Source organism: Silene latifolia, chromosome 7 (genome assembly GCF_048544455.1).
Source record: "Silene latifolia isolate original U9 population chromosome 7, ASM4854445v1, whole genome shotgun sequence".
Lineage (NCBI taxonomy): Eukaryota > Viridiplantae > Streptophyta > Magnoliopsida > Caryophyllales > Caryophyllaceae > Silene > Silene latifolia.
Window position 1 is genome coordinate 38974874 of NC_133532.1, and position 6286 is coordinate 38981159.

A 6286-nucleotide genomic window follows, 5' to 3' on the forward strand; every position below is an offset into this window, starting at 1 on the left:
TGAGATATGGGGATAAAACATAAAATTGTATAAACTTCAATGATTAATGAAGTCATAGGGAGAATTGAGAGAAAAGTAAGAAAAAGTATATACTGTATATTATCAATTGTGCCATACATCTTACAATCATATGTGTTTATATAGTAGTTGATCACAACTAACTCTAACTAACTAATGATGACTAGGCTCTTATAGCAACTTTGTCGTAACAAACTAATCGACTATAACTAACTATATAATTCAGTTAGTCATAGTTGGGTTACTAGTCTCATATCCTCCCCTAAAGCTTGACATTGTTGTAATGAAAGGCCAAGCGTGGTGGCTAAAGCATGATGCTAAAAAGCCCCTAATGGCTTAATCATAATGTCCGCTAGCTAAAGCTTGTTGCTGCATGCCGAGTTATTAGAAAACCCTCTTACTGTTTATCTCTTACAAAATGACAGTCTACATTCAAATGCTTTGTTCTCTCACGAAAGACAGGATTCAAGCAATATATTGTGCAGACTTATTGTCACGGTAGAGAGGTATTGCAGCAGGAGCTAGGGGTAAGGGTCTATCGTTCTCTATACCAAAGGAACAGTCCATGGTACTGTTGCAAAGAAATGCCAAAACTGAATGCTATTAGAGGATGAAAATGAGTTCAGCATTGCATTCTGAAACATCAATATGACAAGCCTGACTTTGAAGCTTCATATCTAGAGTTCTACTCATGCAACTCCTTTGATTCTGGTGTCATTGGAAAGCTTAAAGTGTTAACTAGCTGTGAGCTTTGGAAGAGGATAAAAAGCTATTTTATCGTGAGAGAAATACATTTTTCAAATAAATAAGACAGATCTGAAACACTACAGCAGTTTCAGACTGTCAGGTCCGAATTCAAATGGCCATATCTTAGGATTTAGATGGTGAAAATTTTTGTTCTTTATATGGTTAGAATATTGACGAAGTCCTATCTCCTATGGTTTTGGAATAGACAAGGTTAAATAGGTAGATTTTCCACAATCAGGCTTCAAAGAGGCATCACGAATGAATGCAATTGGTTTTCGAAATGACCCGTCAGTGTTCAAACTTGAATAACTCAAAATTTACTGGTTGTTTTTGGTTGATTATTTTTGGAGGCGAAAGCTAACTCCATTAACTTTCATTTGATCTATGATGGATATTTTTAGCCAACTTGAGTTGCAAGATATGATTTTTCAAAGTTTCTGATGCTGCACAGGAAAACTGCTGAATAGTCATTCATGTCTTGTTCTTACTCAAAAATCTATATCTCAAGTTCCATGCCATATTTTTAGGTGATTTTTTTGGACATGAAAGCTAACTCCTTTAACTTTCATTTGGCACCTGTGAGGCATTTTATTTCATCCTCAGGCAAGATATATGATTTTTGAATACAAGGCGATTTGTGAAAGATGTTGTACTGATTCGATCGACACGAACTCACTCAAAGGCCTATAACTAAAGATCCAGACATGATATTTGAATGATTCCAATTGGAGGAGGAAGCTAACTTATTTAGCTTTCAATTGGTATAAGGGAGGCACCCTAGTTTATCCTTAACAGCAAGTTATGGCTCCTGCAAGGAAGGCCTGATTTCTGAATGTTACTAAGTTGTCTGTTTTGCATAGTGTGTGCAGCATGAGCATTCCTGTCCAATTACATGGCTTGAATGACACGTCTAAGGATGCCAAATGATCTCTAAATTATTCCAAGTATGTGAACATCAAAAAACAAGAAAAGGAGACCTTCACATGTGATCAAAAACAGTTTACTTTTGAGGAGACACAATGAAATTGACAGCTTGTCCTCTTCCTCTCCTTGTCTCCTCTTTTTTCTATTCTCTACTGCAAGGACCATTGGGCCATAAAAGAATACACTACAACAACTCTTATTTGTCTTAGTAGTTGACATTCAGATCCTATCAGGCCCTGTTCTTTTGGACTTCTATTTGCTGAACTGAACTAAACTGAACTTATAGGATCTGAACTGAACTTATAGGAGCTGAACTGAACAGAACTTATAAGAGCTGAACTGAACTGAACTTATAGGAACTGAACTGAACTCATAGGAACTGAACTGAACTTATAAGAGCTGAACTAAACTTATATGAGCTGAACTTATAGAAGTCGAACTGAACTTATAAAAATTTTACGCTTTATATATTTTAATTTTTCTTACAATTACTACAATACATTACAATAAAAAAACAAATTGCATATTACAATTTTTTTCTAACCATCTATTTCCATATTATCATCCTACTCGTCACTTTCATCTTCATCTTCATTTTCACTGACATCATCGAATCCATCTATTTTTTTTCTAACCATCTATTTTTTTATGAATAATGTATATAGGATAATTTTAATATTGGAGTTTTTTTTGCATTGATTTTAATGAAAAGGGTACTATTTTTTTTCAATTCGTCAACTTAAAAAACAGGTATGAATTTATACTTAATATACGTTGTATGAACTTGTCTGAACTGAACTTATAGGAACTGAACTGAACTTATAGTAACTGAACTGAACTTATAAGAGCTGAACTGAACTGAACTTATAGGAACTGAACTGAACTTATAAGAACTGAACTGAAATTATAAGAACTGAACTGAACTGAACTTAAAAGGGCAAATAGAAGTCCAAAAGAACAGAGCCTCAATTTGTCCTCTTACTTTATTCAAAATCAACCCTTAGATTAAAGTAGTTTTACGTCAATACGCTACAACAAATCCCTTGCATTCTCGACGCTTTTTTAGGCTTTTCTCGACGCTTAAAAGCGCTGTCAGTTAATTTCTCGACACTTTTAAAAGCGTGGTTTTTCTGGCCGTCAGGATTTTGACGCATTTTAGCGTCAACCTTGTCGTCGCTTTTTTGCGTCAAGGCCTCTTTTAAGTGCAACGCATTTTCAAGCCAAAATTTCTCGACGCTTTTATACGTGAAGAATTGCTGACACTTTATTATTACATCATGAATCTTTGAACCTCTCCGCACTATTCCCTATTGTTTCTCTTGGTCAAATTCTTTCATATATCCCAACATACTCGAGCAAATTAAAAGGAACTAAATTTTAGGATCCTTGAAGAGTAACCCATCAAACTTTGTCATTGATAAAAGAAATAGCCGAGTACAAAATAGATGAACATTAGTAACAATACCAAATTTAGATTATAGCCTTACAATATATTAAATCATTAACCTACCCGCTTCCAAAACATACAAGAACGATATATACTACACTATAATATGGTAGGAAACAAGTAACATTTACATTACTTCAAGCTCTTGTATTGTCTCTTTGATCTTCACTTCAAGAACTTCCCCTTCCAACTCTGTAACAATAAGAAAAAAATGGCATATTTTCTCAAAAATAGACTTAATGTGCTTCACTTGAAACCTTCCATTAATCACCGAGAAAATCTTTGTTGTCCAGAACTGCATTTAAAGCCAATTCCACCTTAAGATAGTCTTCCAAATGTTAAAATTGATGTATGTATACTAGCTAAACTCTAAAACAAGTTCATAAAGCAAAGTTTAACCAGCAAAAATTAATAATCGGAAAAACTTGCCTAGAAACAATGCTTTGCAGAGAACATAGTGCGTCTGATCTATAGCGTATTAGTGTATGAGAGAGTTAATTTAAACTAGTTAATTTAGTTAATAAGTTGAGAGCCAGCAAATTTATACACACATTCAACAAGACATGAAATTTGAGATTAAGGAGTTTAACACTATGAGTATATCTCTATTGCACATCATAACTACAGAAATGATGAAGCTAAAAAAAATTAAATAAATATACCATTAGGCTGGTAGTAGACACAAAACAAACTGAAGTCAAGCAAAATGTTTAGCATTGGCAGGATCATATCATACTTTAAAAATTAATAGCATAAAACAAGCAAAAATCTAGAGACCAAATCACTCCACTGAAATCTAGCTGCGCAAAACGCTTTTGTACACCAAATATATCTCGACAGATCATGAAGGCCGAGGTTCCACCCTAAAATTGAATTGGAAGCTAAACTTGAAACTGATTTGACAACCCCAGGCCAAAACATATTGAATTAAATCTACAAACAAATTTAAAGCTGAATACATACCCATGAATGGCGAAGGTCCTATCTAAAAATCTTCGAGAATAATACTGGGAGCTAAGCTTGACTTGGATTTCACAACCTATCCAGAATGCATAACCATGAAACCACCCAAAAAAAACAGCAGCATCATGTAGCGCCGGGACATCAATGACATCAGTAGGACAACACCAGCAGCATGGTACTAAGAAAGCACCAGCAACACATCAATACAATACAGCAACAACATCAGCAGCACAATAGCAACATCAGCAGACAACAACAGTAACTACTGACAACAACAGACAGAAAACAACAACATCAGACAATAAATAATAAAAGCAATAGCACACACACACACACACACACAAGCCTAGAGACACAAGCCTAGAGATTGCCACACTATCCATGTTAGCTACCTTTGAGGCGGAAAATGCATCCGGCTAGTCTTGGTTACCCGTAAGCATCAAAACTATTTTTTTACAAGTTTATCTGATAAAGATAAAGATGAAGCAAGATGGTAAAAGACAGAAGAAAATTTATGAGTTTTTAGAAATTATTTCCTCAAAACCATATAAGAAACATGTAAACCTACAACACAAAGGTATCTAGGTAAATAACTTCCTATTACATTAGATCTTCCAAACCTATAATTATTTTAGTTCACTCATTTCCAACTGAATGATTTTGACGACCAGCACGAGGTACTGATACATTCACATCTAAATTCTTCCCCATAAGCAAACTTATGAGATAGAGCAAGGCATCTAATTTATATTAGAAAACAATTAAGATCAAACTTCAATAAAAGGGATAGATGGACAGAACACCATTATAAAAAAAGAGAGAAGTTGTTGTTATCGACAAATATAGCAAATATAACATATAATGGTAAGAATGAACAAAAGCAACCGAATCAGAAATATAGATGCAACTCTGTGCTGCTAGGTACTATGCTAACCCTATGAACAAATTATTGAGACAAAGGGAGAATATGATACCCATAATGAAAAAAGAGATGTCTTACTCAGATTACTACTCATTCGACAAGATTGCATTCACTATTTTCACCTGCCCATATGCACAAGTTGACAAAATTCTCTACGTGTAAGAAATTCAAAAATGACATTAGAAATTTAAATTTACTAACAAAATAGTCAAATAAATTTTTCAAAGTAGTTTCACTTCACACCATTCTCTAATCTCCTTTCTCATATTTTTTTCCTAGTAGTTTCATCATCATGTGTTCAATATCAAACACCAAATGTCATTGTACATAGAAGCGTAAAGCCTATTGTTATTTAACAGTTATGCGTAAAACCTCTAACACTTAGAAAACTATCCTTGGGATAAGAGATGAGTTTATCTCAAATATGGTTGCCTGTCCTTTTTTGAAAATTATTTACCAAGCAATTTTGCAAGGGCATAGTATGAATAGAAGAGCTCTTGCCCTTAAACATGAACTGAATAGAATAATAACTAAAATTAAGGAAGTTAGTTGTTAAGGGTAAATGACCTGATAATCTTCCTCAAAATAGGTATCATCTGAACAACCAGTGGCTTGAGAAACAACAAGCTTCCAGAAGGGCCTGCCATCTCCCTATAGCCATTACATAATATTAATAACTACAATTTATAAGATTCATACTCAGAAAGAGAATAAACATGTATGCACCTAATTATAACGAAGTTTGTCCGGCCAAGGAGAAGAAAAAGCTCTCTTGAAACATTGCTTAATTTCAGAAGCAGACGCATGTAAACTTATAATAATTTCAGCGGCATTAAGTGTGTGTAGGTACAAATAAGAGTGGATGAAGAATGGTTTATTTAATTGGTAATTAGAAAGGAAAGAACTGACCATATTTAACGCCAATTTCAACATAAGTTTGTTCAACAGGTTTACTTAGTTGCAAAAGTGTACCCTGACATCCAACAACAATCCATCATATGCTTTCTTCTTCTTCTTCTTCATCATTTGAATTCATTAAATTAAAAATTACACGAAAATAAAAAGAATTACGATGTTGAGAAATGGAATAAACAAACATACCAACAACTAAAACAAGATTGATGTCAATAGGGTATTTATTCAAACATCTAAACAAATTCTTTTTCTTTCCTCAAAGTATACATACATTGATGTCTATAGGGTGTGTATTTTAAGCATTTTATATCTAACTCTATTACTCCCTCCGTCCCGGTCAATTGTTGTCC

At 33.9% G+C, this 6286-nt stretch overlaps 1 long non-coding RNA gene across 9 annotated transcripts; it reads right to left on the minus strand.

Annotated features, from left to right (window-relative positions):
• Positions 1-3075: 3075 nt before the first annotated feature.
• On the minus strand, positions 3076-6064 carry LOC141592024 (uncharacterized). 9 transcript variants are annotated; one of them, XR_012521031.1, is made up of 5 exons: positions 5748-6063; positions 5589-5672; positions 5100-5143; positions 4100-4277; positions 3076-3431 (listed from the first exon to the last, which is right to left on the minus strand). It is a non-coding gene; the product is annotated as an uncharacterized LOC141592024 (long non-coding RNA). The 9 variants fall into 9 exon arrangements; XR_012521028.1 differs by having other exon boundaries at positions 4100-5143; positions 5589-5661; positions 5931-6064; XR_012521025.1 differs by having other exon boundaries at positions 4100-5143; positions 5931-6064.
• Positions 6065-6286: the final 222 nt, after the last annotated feature.